The 15,395-nt window shown below is 40.8% G+C and overlaps 1 protein-coding gene across 2 annotated transcripts in view; it reads left to right on the forward strand.

The window, feature by feature from the left end:
- Window positions 1-15,395, forward strand: part of DCDC2 (doublecortin domain containing 2) — a 568,433-nt gene that overhangs the window by 161,052 nt on the left and 391,986 nt on the right. The window lies entirely within an intron of this gene.

A 15,395-nucleotide genomic window follows, 5' to 3' on the forward strand; every position in this document is an offset into this window, starting at 1 on the left:
TTTCTAATCATCATGCATATTGCCTGTCATTTATCTATGATGCTTTGCTACTGTGTACTTTTATGGTCCTCTGAACCGAAATAAAGTTGTTTGGCGATGAGGTTGCAAAGCTTTCTATGCAAGTCAGAAAAACCTTTGCGACTCAGAATGTAGATCTAGCACTTTGCGACTGGCCAGATGTAACCCACAGGACGTAGTATTTACCGGTGTTTTTAACCCGGCACCTAGATACCACCTGTAGTTAAAGGAGGGATGGCCTCTGGGACACATTTTTAAACTAATAGGTGACATAGAAAGAATGGGATGTCTGTGAACTGAGGACCAAATACTAAGCAGGGACTCGACATGACCAAAGATGATGCACTGACAGGGCTTAGTAGTATTTATTAGCTACTAAATTGGGCTAACAAAAGACTAGCTGGACAGCCCTACATCCCTAGGCATGCAGGGATGTAGGGCTGTCCAGCTAGTGCTCCTAGCACTCCTATGATGAGAAGTCCATGACTGGAATGAAAATCCAATGTGCCATCTCGGTCACTTACGTGAGGTGCCCCCTTTTTTACAGTAACCAAGCTGGTCACTGCTACAAGTGATAGCGCTCATAACTGAACCAGGTGGCGGCTGCTCTAATACACCTGTGGTTTGAGTGATGGACAAAGGGGTGCGAATATGGGGCCTGATTCACAAAGGGCTTCCGCACTCGTAGCAGAGGCCCCGCAGTCACGGGGGAGTCTCCGAACTCGGGGCAGAATCTCCGCAATGAGATTCTGCCCGAGGGCGGAGACTCCCCCACGACTGCGGGCTCCTCCGCAACGAGTGCGGAGGCCCTCTGTGAAGCCGGTCCATAGTGTAATAAGCTGGGTGGTGGAACAGGGGTTTTTCTTTGGTTGACGAGATTATGGAACCTGTCAATCCATAATGTCTATGACATTATAAAAACGGTCAATGTGTTCTTCCTAGGCATTATGAAAACTATCAATGTGTGCATTCTAACACTTGATGAAATCTCACAAAGTACTCACGCTGGAGCATTTTAGTAGCTTATTCTTTTCAGGCTATGGTGATAGAGAAAATATAGTCTGACAACCTGGGCAAGCTGGGGCATCATTGATATTAACACTGCGCTTCTCTAGCCAATAGATGCACATTTGAGTGTTCTATGGCAATTGGAAATGTCCTCATGCTGACAAAATAATGAAACACTGCAATGTCTGCATTCAGAGGCATTCTGGAAATGGAAAAAGTAGAGCTTTCTAGATGTTGGCAGTGTGTGCCTTTTGGAACAATGGTAACACTGTTACCGTATGAATATCGTACATTGAAGAAAATGTCCCTCTCCGCTAACATAGTAAGAATAGAAAGTGCCAATTTGTGCATACTGGGCCATTTCTGGTATTGCTGAGCCTGCGTTCATATAAATTATGGAAACTGGTAAATTGGTGATGTATGTTAATTGATACATTTTGAAAACTGGCAATGCCCGCTAACTGGGGCATTGCTGAACCTGGAAATTTGTGCTATTAGTGACATTATAAAACTGCCAATTTGTGCTACATAGAATGTGATGGAATTTAAAAATGTGCAAATACTTGGTCTTTAGGGAAATTGCAAATTTATGTTGATGTATAAAATATGGCATGTGCACGCTAGAGCATTATCAAAACTGGAAACATGCATTCAGGAACGACATAAACCAGTGGCAGCCGGCACGGATCGGTGGTGGCGGGTGGGTGGAGGGGAGGAGGTGTAAAAATTAAAATAAAAGTACCTTATCGGCGCGTCTCTCTGCCATGTTGGGCTGGAACAGGATGCACCCAGGCTCCCCTAAGCCAATCACAATGCTGCAATGCAGCGTTGTGATTGGTCTGAGCGCAGTGGTTCAGCGCTCAGCCAGGGAATGGGAGCCTGGGCATGCAGCCTGGGTAGAGAACATGACTGCTTGGCCGGCCCCAGGCGGTCTGCCAAACAGTCATGCGCACTTACAGTGCCACCACTCCTCCCCCTGCTGTCATCAGAGCAGCACCTCCCCTCCCACAAAGCTGTTGCAGCAGGAAAAAATAGAATGATAATAACCTTGAGTTATATTTTTCCTTTATTTCACTGCAGCAAAGCAGTGCAGTGATGTTCCTATGCCTTAGTGGAAGAGTCGCCAGTGCATAAGGCAGTGAACTGTGCGCATACCAGAGCTTGAAGCTGGGAAAGTGAACTAACAGGGATAGTATAAAAATCTGCAGTTTGTGGCCCTCAATCCTTTATGGAAACTGACACTGTGTGAATAATTGACCATTTTCAAGGCTGTGAATGTGTACAACCAGGGCCATTAGTGACATTAGCAAGATCTCCTCGTTACACAATTATGGGAATTGAAAAGCTGGCATGATGAAACATTATGGAAACTGGCAATGTGCCTTTATTAGGCTTTATTTGTTTTACAATGGTGCTGGATTAATACAAGTGGGGTCGTGGGACTTTAGTGACTGCCAGTGTTCACCCTTAGACAGTGTTCCAGTAATCCAAACTGTAGGAATTCAGATTCTTACCATCACAAGTGAATAAAAGATTAGGTTAAATTTTGCAAGTGTGTAAGAAGCGCAGGGGCATATTAACAAGGCGGCGCTATAAAATTATAGCCGCTTTTGCGGCCGTTTTCGGATGAAAAGCGGCAATAATTTTATCGCCATATCAGCAAGGTTACGCTATCGCGTGAATCCTTGCCTTAGCGCCCCTTTCCCTAACGCCCACCTTTGCATCTCTAATGAGATGCAAAGTGGGTATTCCTTCCCAAAATAACTGGAGAAATGTCGCTAACCGACAAGCATAGCGATAAGAAAAGTAGCGCTAACCTTGGTTATCGCTACTTTCCTTACGCCTGCTTTTAGTTTGACTTAGCCATGATATCCAATGGAAGGTGGATATCATGATTAAGTATTTCCTGCCCTATCAACAAGCTATCGCCAAATGTTGTGTGATTATCGCTGGATTTCCAGCGATAATCGCACAACTGGCAGCTTGCGCCTGGAATTTTATCGTATTTGAGATAAGCGTTGCTGATAGCACGCTATCTTAGCGATGAAATTCAGCGATAGCCGGCGATAACTATCCTAGCGCTAAGTGCGCTTAGCGATAATTATCGCCGGGTGTTGCTGATATGCCCCGTAATCTTTTGAAAACCAACAAGGATTAAGGTTTAGCTCATCTTTAGCTCAGCTCCTAATCTGCTGTTTAGTGTATTACTCACACAGTTCCATCGTGGAGCCATCTATAAGATGTTGAAAAACATGTGGCTGCTCGTGGATATGACATGACACAATTTTGGGCACCTTTTCAAGTGTTGCTCCATTACGAACTTTAACAAGTTGGCTGGCTCCAGTACATTCTGCAGAATGTGAAAAATGGATTCATGAAGTACAGCTGATTTCAAACAAGAGTGCATAAATTCCACAACACTTACCATACAAGATGAACTCCAGCATTGTCAAATTTCTTTACTATATTGGCCATGGCCGTTTTGTCTGGCATCCTGATGTTCTGTTTCATTTTCTTTCAAGGGTAAACATAGGGTCTCCATAAGACACTATGGACTGATTGTTTATGAGTTGAGGCGGTATTTATCTCCTCTCATATCTAATGATACCACGGGATACGGTATTTATCGGGTGCAATAAATAACTCCTATTATGAGTTTATGGGTAATTACATGTGGATTTCGGTGTACAAGGCACCAAAATCCACATGATACGATAATGACTGTATGTTTTCCCCAGTTAGTTTTTGGTAGGTCCTGCAGAAATGTAACAAATGTGGGGTTATTTTACATATCCAATAATTATCGGAATTGTTCAACATAACCAAACTCGTTATTCCGTCCCGTGCATAAACAGCGATTTATGCACGGGAAAGAATTTACAAAGCCACTCTTAATTAGGCCCGTTGGTTAATATGGTCAACCCCACAATGATTGGGACTGAGAAACATGCTGTAAGTCTAATCATGAAGCTATATATAATAAAGTTCTGGTATATCTTTGCAGGACTAATGTGCGTTCTAAAAGACTAGTGGTTTTCTGTCTTGTGACACTTTTAAGAATGTGCATTTAATAGTTTGGCCATTAGAAAGGAAAATGTTGCACTGACGTATCTTGTCTCGTGTGTCCTCTTTAATTCGAATAAATATGTATTCTTCTAACACAAGGTCAATCACAGGAGTATTGATGAACCTATTGGTGGGTGAATAGGTGGTAGAGTCCATAATAGGCAATGGGGGCTGTGGTTAAAGCCATACCTTGAATACAAGAGTCAATTGGAAAGCATCTAGTTACTCATAGATCTGGTGTAATGTGCACGCTGCAGTCCATTCACTAGAGTCTGCTAGAGAGCGGCTATAATTATTCACCCTGCAGTGCAACAAGACATAGACTTCAAATCAAAAGTTGATTTTCATCATGAAAAACCTTACAGCACTTCCCCCAAGCTGCTGTCATTTTATTTGCCATTCTGAACAGGGGACCCCACATATCACAGAGAAGATTAAGATGGCCCCACTTTTACGCAGAAATTTCTCTATGGTCACAAGAGGAAGCGGGTCTCAATAAAGCGATACTCAGGGATTGTTTGACTTTAGATCATGCTTGAGAGATTCTGTGGTTGGGATAAGTAAAAACATGTTGTGAAGGGATTGGCCACCCGGATCTCTTTAACAAACCTGATTACTGCAGAATGCTTCCAAAGGACAAGCTGAAATATCTTGTACATGGAAAGGTACAGAGAAAAAGAGTTGAGAGTTGCTGCTTATACTGCGACAACTTTCTAAGAGGGTTTGGATTTTTACCTGACCCTTGTTCAGAACGTCCAGCAAAGCTTTATTTTGACCAGATTCAGGGTTAATCTTTTGCCTTTGATGGTGGGTTATCTCGCAAATTGCCATTCTTTCTCAGGTCTCTCCCCATGCCCATGTGATGGTGTTTCCTCCCAAATGAAATGGCAAATTGTATTTTTCTGTCCTTTTATGATTTGCCAAGAAGAAAATTGACCCTCCCCTTTTTTTAAATGTTTAATGTAAGACAGAGTAGACCAGCCCTATTATTCCTGCAACAATTGAATAATCTGTTGCTCTGCAGTGCTATGGCCTCTTCTAAATAGCAAATTTTTAAAAATTAGGAAAAGTATGATGGTGGATCCTATCCAAATGTAATGCTGTTTTGAATGGTTTAAGGTTTTTATTCTGCATGTTTTGTTTACTGTTTTTGTTTTATTCTTTTATGTAATTTTATGCACTTTTATGTTACTGAAGAGTAATGAATAACGTTTTTTACTGACTGACTGACTGATTTTCATCACATACTTGCTCATATTTGGTCCTTCCCAGTCAAAGACATATGCAATTAACATGGCTTCATATTCTATCAAATAATTCTCATACATATTCTAGATTTTTGAAAGCAGATTTCTTGACCTGGAACAGTGCTAAAGGGCTTTGAAATAAGCATATCTCATTGGGTCACTGGATGAGAGAGATAACATGAGCAACATGTGGCATTGCAACACATTGTGTACTACCTTTCAAAGCAGTCTGAATCCAGTCCAAGATGCGGTTATTAAGCGCACCTCTCAGAAGTGGTGTAGCTATGTGTCCCCAGTGATGATGTCAAAGGTTGCTGACAGATCATGGAAAATCAGGGCCCTGACAACACTTCCATCTGTCACCTGTCTAGGTGGTCCACAGTTGCCTCTAATGCCAATTGTGTTCTCACGCCTGGTTTGAACTGCACTTGAAACAGGGGTAGGAGTCTGTTTTCAATGTAATATTGCAGCATCTAGAGTGTAAATTCCTTTTCTATCAATTTTCAGATATTATAAGACTTTAGAAAGAGAGATAGTTCACAGAATACAGACTGTCCATTATTTGTTTTATTAGGGGAATAATAATGGCTTTCTTAAACTTGTCTGACATATGACTTCTTGATAATGAGAACCAATTTTTCAGGACTCGAGCTACAGTGTTAATGACCAAAGTCGAGGGCCTAAATCCCTGACAGAAAGATTTCAGCAGAATTTACATTCTTTGAACTCTTAACCTTCTAGCTGAGAGTCAGAATTCTTAACCACTCAGCCATGAGTGAAGGTCTGTTGAGCTGAGTGAAAATATGTTTATGAAATAACCTAGAAAATAGAATTCATCAATACTCCACAGTTGACTACAAGTGGTCTTCTTCCATTACCAAAAGATGTGGTTGTATTTGTTTGCAAAACTAAAGCTGTAGACCTCGTGAGTGAGCACGTCACAAAGCATCCATTTCATCCTCACCTCATTATAACCTAAAGGCTAACTGTCAATTAGCAGTTTTTAAAATTTAGACTAAAATGATAGCACTCAGAGTAGTGAGCAAAACCACTAACATCTGCTTGAAATCTTGAGTGAGTAGTTATGAAATTTAGGCAGGTGTATGTGTTGTCTTCAAAGCTATGAAAAACAGATTTCTAGAAGTTCAGTAGTCTGGTTGATTAAATTGCAGAGGTTGCAAATCAGTCGTATGGGCCGCAGTGTTTAATTTGAGCCCGTATTTGCAGGTGGGCCCACCGGCACTTATTTTTCCAGACCAACACTATTTTCCCCATGAGACTTTCATCCAGAGCAGGAAAGAGGAAAACACAAAAAGAAGGAATAAAGAGAAAGATAAACAAGGACAAATGGGGGGAGCAAGGATGAAAAAGAGTGGTAGAGTAATATAAAGGAGCAGGGACTGTCTGGTGGTGGATGAAAGAGGCAGGTGGAATCAAGACTATGCAGCCTTGATATGTAGCACTCCACCCTTCAACTGCACCGGCCATAGGCCTCTGAACAAAATATAGGGCCCTGACACATTCTTTTACAACTTAAGTACTGATGGGACAGCAATAGGAAACCACTAAAAAAATTATTTTACTTTCCCAAACCTAATAATTTTCTACGTTTTTTTAACACCTTCTTTAAGAATCTGTCATACTTGTGAATGACTTTTGTATTTGGAATTCTGGAATTTGGCTGGGAATACTTCGCAAAAGCCTCACTTCAGGTTCGCTACACATGAGTTAGATGATGAGAATTAGCCATTTCAATGTATCTTTCCTCTTTGATCTATTTAAACAACCCTTTTTGTTTTCCTTATTACAGATATGCTGTTTACACTCAAATGAATTGTAATTTAAAATCATCTTTAATGGCGAGGTTGGATTTTAAGATAAATGTTGTCCTGTCGTCTATTCACAAATGTATTAGCACTCCTTATTTAAGCTGTGGTGCACAAAAAGCCATTTGTAAGGGTATATTGCCCAGTCTTGATCCACAGACTGTGGTTTGGGAAATGTAAATTTGCTCTGTTAAATGGAGTACACACAAGTTCATATGTTTGTCAGTATGCACATAACCCTTGCAACTAGTTTTCTACCATGGAAATTCATTCAGATGTTCACTTGTCAAGGGACAGGATAAGCATGTTTCCAGAGCGTGAATGGGAAGAGAACACCCTCAGAATCATTTGGAGTGTAGGAGGGGTGGCTCCATCATGGGGGAAAAACACAAATACATTTTGGAATCCAGATTAACATTAAATGTATGCATGTGACTTTCTACGTTGTGTAAGTTCTGCATGCACATATTATAAGAATATGAGAACTGTTTCTACAACTGGCATAGACTTATGGGAATTGAATTGAGAGTCGCCACGAATCTTTTAAAATTCCCAAATTTGCTCCAAAGTACGCATTATCCTTTAGGCACCCATTTCTTACTTTGTGTGCAAGCACTTTGTGAATGGCTGAGCCTTTGTGAGCTAAACAAGCGTATGATTTTAGGCAGGCTGTGCACCTTTTTCTAACTATCCATTGTCAATTTCTCAAGTTCTCTAAAGATGTATCAGTTATTACCATAAACAAATAATTTAGTAATGTAATAAACTGTGCTCCAATACAATAGCAGAGAAAGGTTGCTAAGGAGCGAAATGTAAGCAATGAAACGGACCGCCTTGCCCATCCTGTTTGCTGAATTTGTTTTTGTTGGCTTTAGGACTCTGTGCACTTTACTACTGCTAAACCTGTGCTAACGTGTGTGGGCTTTCTGCTTCACAAATGGTAAATTTGGCCTATACCTAACTGGCACATTTACTTTTAGGTTCCAAGAAAATGGTACTACATGGTAATCCAATTATTATACATGTACCCTGGGCCTGTAAATTAAATGCTACTAGGGGGCCTACAGCACTCAATGTGCCACCTTCTAAAGTAGCACTTTAAAATGATGTCTCAGACCTGCTACTGCAGTCTGTAGTACAGTTTTAAACTGTCATTGCTCTCTGCCAGAATAAACCTTTTGCCTAGCCTAAACCTTCCTTTTTAACACTTACAAGTCACCCCTAATGTAGGCTCTAAATGCTCATGGTGAAGGATGCATTGTATTTAAATAGTAAGACGTATGTGTTTAAGTTGTACAGGTCCTGGCAATGAAAAACTTCTAAAGTCATGGTTTACTGTTGTAAGATCTTGCTCTCCCATTGACTAACACTAGGTTACCTTATTACATTTAATACATGCTAACTTTAGATCAGGAGCAGATACCGAAATGCTGCTTACACTCATATAAATTGTAATTTAAAACCTCTTTATTGGTGAAGTTGGATTTTAAGTTACAATTTTGAAAATGTCACTTTTAGAAGGTTGGCATTTTCTTGTCCCAACCAACTGTGCCTTTCTGCCTGTGTCCTGGGTCACATGACTGCAGATGACTCGGCTGTTACGGTTTATGTATTGCTACCAGACAGTAACACAAAGGAGGCTTAAGTGTGGTTAGGATTGGCCGTCTTGAGAGGTTGACTGGGGAGGAGCTGCACCCAGCCCCACTTATACTTCAAAAACTTTACTTACATCCTTATATCTAGTGTGCTACATCACGATAAGCTCTTCTTACTTGAGAGAGCTTCTCTGCTTATTTCCACATCTGTGACCTGTGTTTCTCCACTTCTGTTCATCCAACATGCACACAACTTTGTACATCTTTTTACATGGAATCCTTATTCTCAACAGGGAAAAAGGCAACTGTCTTGTTGCAGTATGTTTTATTGTCCTATTTTTGCAAGGCATTTTTCTTATTTCGTCATTCTACTCTAGACAAGAAATCTATTGCATGTTCTCCCCCAAAGCAATTAAAATACTATAGAAGACCATTCTCATGTGTGTAGTATTATGGCATCCTCTAGTGCTAAACACCATGTTTTTTCAAGAAAATATTCATTTGTTCAGAAGAAAATTGGGCACCCTCATGTCTCATTATATATTATAGTATCCTTCCCTTTCAAAAACCTCCATCATGAATAATTTTACCCTTGTAATGGTTATATTCATCAAAATCATGACGTTGGACTATTCACAATAATGATTCACAATCATAATGGGATATTTTCCTGGAATACAGTTAGCTACAAATGAACACTATATATATCCACACCAATCTTCTGCCAAGCTTTATCAGGAAACTCACACAGCATTACCTGAGCTACCTGAATTTTATGAGATTCACTACCCATGAAGCATGGTATGCAATCCCCAAGGAACGTTTGTATTTGGTAATCTATCATGGGCTTCCACAAATCATCAGTAGCCTTCCTAGCTTATCGCTCAATTCCTTGGGACTACTAGCTTGTCTCCTCCATATGATATTCTAATTACCTCACCGAGCTCCGACCATACCATTGCGTAGGTTTCCAGCAATATATTTTCCCTTCCAAAATACTCCAATCTTTGATCAGATAATCTCAGCATCCTGTATCATCTTGTCCTTCCACTCCTCTTCACTTAGGACAGCCTGCCTTAGCTCTGACTGATATGACTGGCCAATCTTCTACTTGCATTGCAGCCTTGCCTTCTGCCAGCAGCTGGGAAAGGCAGTTCATATTTACATTTTGACATCCTGGCACATACGCCATATAAAAATAAAATTCAGGCAAAAAGTATATTTACTAATGCAAATGTGCTGTAGCTGTATTAGCGCCCTAGGTTGAAAAGATGATCACCAGTGGTTTGTGATCATGCATATTTTGAATGTTGTGCCCCACACAAATGCTTTAAAATGCTTTTCTGCCCACCAGCATGCAAGGGCTTCTTTCCCTATCTAAGAATAGAAACTCTCCACACTCTTAAAGGCACGTGCGGAAAACACAACCACCCTTTCTAACCCAACCCATTTTTTTCAATCAGAACAGCCCCATCTGTATGCACTCACATTGCTAACTACTATTGTTCTATCTATCGTGTCATAGGGCCTGATTCACAAAGGTAAACTTACACTTTTTTGTATGTTTACATTTGTTTTGGAATTCACAAACTCTGATTTAGCAGTAAATGTACAACCGCAGAGGCTCCACAGTCTGGGAGGAGAACTCTGCACATAAAAAGATACCACAAGACTGTCTTTTATGTGCAGAGTTCCCTGCCCCGACTATGGAGCCTCTGCAGTCAAAAAATTACTATTAAATCGGAGTTTGTGAATTGCAAATCAAATGCAAACTTACACAGAGTGTATGTATATCTTCGTGAATCAGGCCCATAAAGTTAAAGGGCAATAGCATGAATGACATTCTTGTTCACTTCATGAGCTATGTAATTCCATTTCACTGTCCACTCAAGTTTCAAATCCTTTTTTCAACAGAGTTATCATTCCACCAGAGATCTGATGTCCTTTCCTCATATAATTTTCCCTAAATACACCACATCTTCCCTTGTGAAGTTGCACTTCTCAGCCCCCTTTTTCAATCCAGCATTGCACAAGGTGCACAGGACTTTCCTCAAAACACAATCATGCTCCTCCTGATCTTTACTCCCGACTAAAATGTCATCAAGGAAGTACTTGGCTTGTGGGGTACCATCAAGTAATCTCTGCATCACGCATTGAAATACTGCAGATGTAGAGGCCAACCAAGAAGGCATCCTAATAAATTGGTATACCCCTCTGGTGTAACAAATGAGGTCAGATGCATTTATTGTGGATGTAAGTTACTCTGGAAACATACATTATACTGATCCAGCACTGTAAATTTGTTCTTTACCTTAATATTGGCTAGCTTATCATTTATATTTGGGAATGGGTGTTTATCAATCAAAATACACTTGTTAATGTCTTAAGTCAATACACATCCTTACCTCACTCAACCATTTAGATGCTTCTAGGAGTTCTATTGTTCCACTGCTGTTTAACGTTTGCAACTCCTTTGTTGATGCCCTCTTAATGCAAATAGTGCACCTATCACAAGGCTTGACACTACCTATTAGTAAGATATGATGAGATAGGGAAACAGTCAGAACAATGCGGGCTCACCCACATGTGTTCCGACAACGCAAGCACTACCATGCTTGCCTTAACCACGCCTATGCCTTAACCATGCTTATGCATGGTTAAGGCCGTGCACAGTCAGCTGCTGCTGGTCGGAAGCAGGAATGATTGGGAGAGCCAGAGGTCGGGGAAGTTTTTAGGGCTTAGGGGAGTGCGGGTGGTTTTTAGTGCTTAGGGGGGCAGGGAAGTTTTTAGGGCTGGAGGGGAGGGGGTTGGTTTTAAGGATGGAGGGGTAGTTTTAGATGTCAGGGTGGGGGAATGGGGACCGTTTTAGTGCTTAGGGTGGGGTCAGGGAATGGGGTAGTTTTTAGGGCTTAGGGGAGGGCAGGGTAGATATTAGGACTCTGAGTTGTGGAGGTTGGTTTTCAGGAGGAAGGGGGGTAATTTTAGGACTCAGGGCGGGGGCAGGGGTCGGGGGTGTAAGACTTGCCTGTCAAGTCTTAACCAGAGATATGTCTTTGCCATACATGCCTTAACAACGCATATTTTGTTGTAAAGGAATGTGTGGTAAAGGTATATTCGTATTTAAGACATGTGGTTGAGACCAAGTGGAACCGGCATGCACGGTTCCATCACACAACCGATGAGATAACACTCAAGAAAACCTAATTCCTTGCAGAAAACTTCCAGAAACTCTTGTTTTCACTTAACCAGCTTCTCCATTCCCCCTATCAGAATTTTTTCCTGGTGATTGAGATTTCATATCACACCAAGCTTTATTTGCTCTTTCCTTCTCAACAAGTTTCTTACCTTTTATTAAACCATAAATTGCACAGTTTGCTTCACTTAAATATTATGCATGCTTCTCATCCAAATGAAATTGGCAGCTTGGCTCACTTCTGTAATCTTCAACACTACCCCTTCCAATGTATTAAATGTCTGCGTATCTATGAATGTGTAAACTGAACAAGTGTCTGCCCATATTGAACTTCCTTCTCAGCCAGTCTGACCTGTGCTCTGGGTGTTCTGTAGCAACCTATCACCTTGTGTATTCTTGTGTTAATGCTCGCTGCCAGCGCTTCTTCCTCACTGCTGCATTCTTTCCTCTCAACCAATATAGCATTCACACTATTGGAATTACTTAAATCTGTATTTATTACAATAATTCAATGCTGGACAACTATTTGATGTGACTAACTGCTTCAAGCTTCAACCACAGATATCTTTGAGATTTGCATTCACACTCACGTTACTTTGTTTTGCTTTTCAATTAATTCAGTACAGCTCAATATACATGTTTTTCATTTTTGCAACACCATGCACACCACTAGTTGCTGAACCATCGTCAAACTTCTTAAATACATCTTCACTTATACATACTTTGATGTATGTTTTTCACTCCTTTCTTTAATTTGAACAGTTTTGTCCAAAAAAAAATGACTAACTCTTCATTATCAACTGGATCTCTATTTCTTTTTTGTATAAATCTTACACATCACTGCATGTAATGCATTCACACATTGTTCAGTTGTCTCTACTGTTAACTGTTATCTCAAAAATAATTTGTCTCTCAGTATTAACAATTGCTTTGAAATTATCTTCAGTCCCTTTCATCTGCATCATCATCAGCATTTTACAAATCCATATCATCTTCTCCATGGTCACCCCTGTGCAGAACAGGTAACTGTTTCAATGCCTTTCTACACTCTACACTCTTCACTCCAACCCAAGTTACTGCATAGTAGCATCAACTTCCTTTTTTAACAAAAATATCTTCCGCACCCTCCACACCTTCGAGATAGGTTTCGAACGCTTCTACAGTCTTCCCATGCATCGGGCTCTCCAGGGTTTTCAAGATATGTGGGTAGTGGTACCACACATTACGTGTTGCAGTAAGAAAGGATGTTTGTTGTCTTCCATGCATACAGTGACCAAAATACAATTGTGGACGCCACTATCAGAGGAGCAAGCAACACAAGATACTAAAATAACTAAAGTGGTCAGCATTGTCCTGGATGTACAACAACATAAGTTAAAATATTTAAATTCGTAATTGTGGTTTAATTCAGCTAAGATCAGGGAAACATGCTCATGGGTCTTTAGGTTGCTGCCACCCACTCAACTGGCATGCTTCAGTCAGAATACATTTAGGTACAGACTACGTAGACATGTAGTGGTGGAAAGCCTGTGGTTAATGAGATCACAGAGATTAAGACCACTAAATTGCTTTTACAAAGGTACTAAACCCATTTTGTGATTCAGTAACTTGTGGTCTACACCTCCACTCCTTCCATAGTCTCTGGTGCAGCCACACCATTACAATGCAGGAAGTCAAGTGGAACTTGCTGGACTGCTGGGTCACCTGCTCTGTAATATTGAACTCTGTGAGAGGAATACCAAACTGTCTCACCTCCAGGAACGTGGCCCTTTTTCAGTCAAGCCACCGGACACCAACCTAACACAGTGTGACACTTCAACATCCATTGTGCGTTCTGACTCGGAGGCTGTTTCAGGGGACTTCTGTATATCTAAAACAATGTTTAAAAGTGTTCCACCCCACATGGCCTCTTTGATTTCCAGACAAACACTTGCTTATCCCCCAAAAAGTGTCGAAAACGTTTAGAGACAGAAATGTTGCTGCAGCCCCAAGCTTACTGCCATGTCCTCCCTATAGGCCTCAAACACATGTAATGGTTTCTTTTGTTTAGGAAGGCCCTAAAATAAAACTTTGATTAAACCTTAAAAACGAATGCCTAATCGCCCTATATTGACATTTTATCATTATAAGCTATATAAAGGAACCTGATTTATTTATTGATTGATTGATTGATTGAGACCAAGTCTGGTACTCAGCTGGCCCCAACAAGCCCTTCCAATCACTCTTCCTCTTTGCCACTGTTGTTCCCCAAAGACCACCATACAATTCTCCCTTGCTGGTGTCTAGTTGCTAGTAACACAGAGATTCATTTACAAATTGATTTTCTGGCATTAAAGCCTATTTACAAATGCCAAAAGTCCACCTACCTGGTTTGTTTTAAGTATATGGCTAGGGATGAGACCATGGGTACTCTCAAGTAAACATCAAGAGTAGGGGGAGGCATTGGGACTCTGATCAGAAAGTTGCTTTATGAATTGAGCCCAAAATGTGAAAATCTAAGTAAATCAGTGACAAGAAATACTACAAAGAGTGAATTTTCACATTCCATTTTGTGAATCAGGCTTATGATCATTCCCAGCATATCACTCACCGTAGGCCTTTCGATCAACAATCTATACTTCAACGTAGTTCATGATGAAGTGTGATAAGTCAACAGTAAGTCTTGTGAGGCGGCAGATCTGCTGTCTTACAAGAAAAATGCAATAAATTAACAATAATAATATTTTTTATTCCGAACTCGTACACTCCCTTCCCTACCTGCTCCTCACGTTGCCCAGTTGCAATGTAGCATTAGCTCTCGCTACAACTCAAAATGTGGTTGGCATTTTTAAAGGGGCTTCTAGCACAATATAACATCTTAAAAAATGTCCTGCAAAATATTGAGTAAACCATATCGCTACCACAGTATTGTGAAGGTAAGTTTAGATAGGTTAGAGGCATTGTCAACCCCCCACCCCCTACTTTCGCAGCTATAGCAGGGGTGGAGTACATGATGGGCCTGTTCTCTCTGCAACTCAGCAGACAAAGACTCACAAATAATGTGAAAGGGTTGAGTGAGTGAAATGACGGATGGATAGGTGTATGAGTGAAAGGATAGATGGGTGAGTGAAAGGGTGCATGAATGAGTTAAAGGATGTATGTAAGGATGGGAAAGTGAAATATACGATGGATTGTGAAATTAGGTGAATGATGAATGAAAGGGTGGATGGATGAGTGAAAGAATGAATAGATGAGTTACTGGGAGGGTGAATGGATCGATGGATGATTGAAAGCGTGGGTGATGGAGTGGATGTATGGATGAGTGAGTGGCTGGATGGATGAGTGGAAGTGTAAATGGATGGATGGATGAGTGGATGGGTGGACGAGTGGAATGATGAGTGAAAGGGTGGGTGGATGGATGAGTGAAAGGGAGGATGGGTGGATGGAGTGAAAGCACGGATGA

Source organism: Triturus cristatus, chromosome 5_2, assembly GCF_964204655.1.
Source record: "Triturus cristatus chromosome 5_2, aTriCri1.1, whole genome shotgun sequence".
Classification (NCBI taxonomy): Eukaryota; Metazoa; Chordata; class Amphibia; order Caudata; family Salamandridae; genus Triturus; species Triturus cristatus.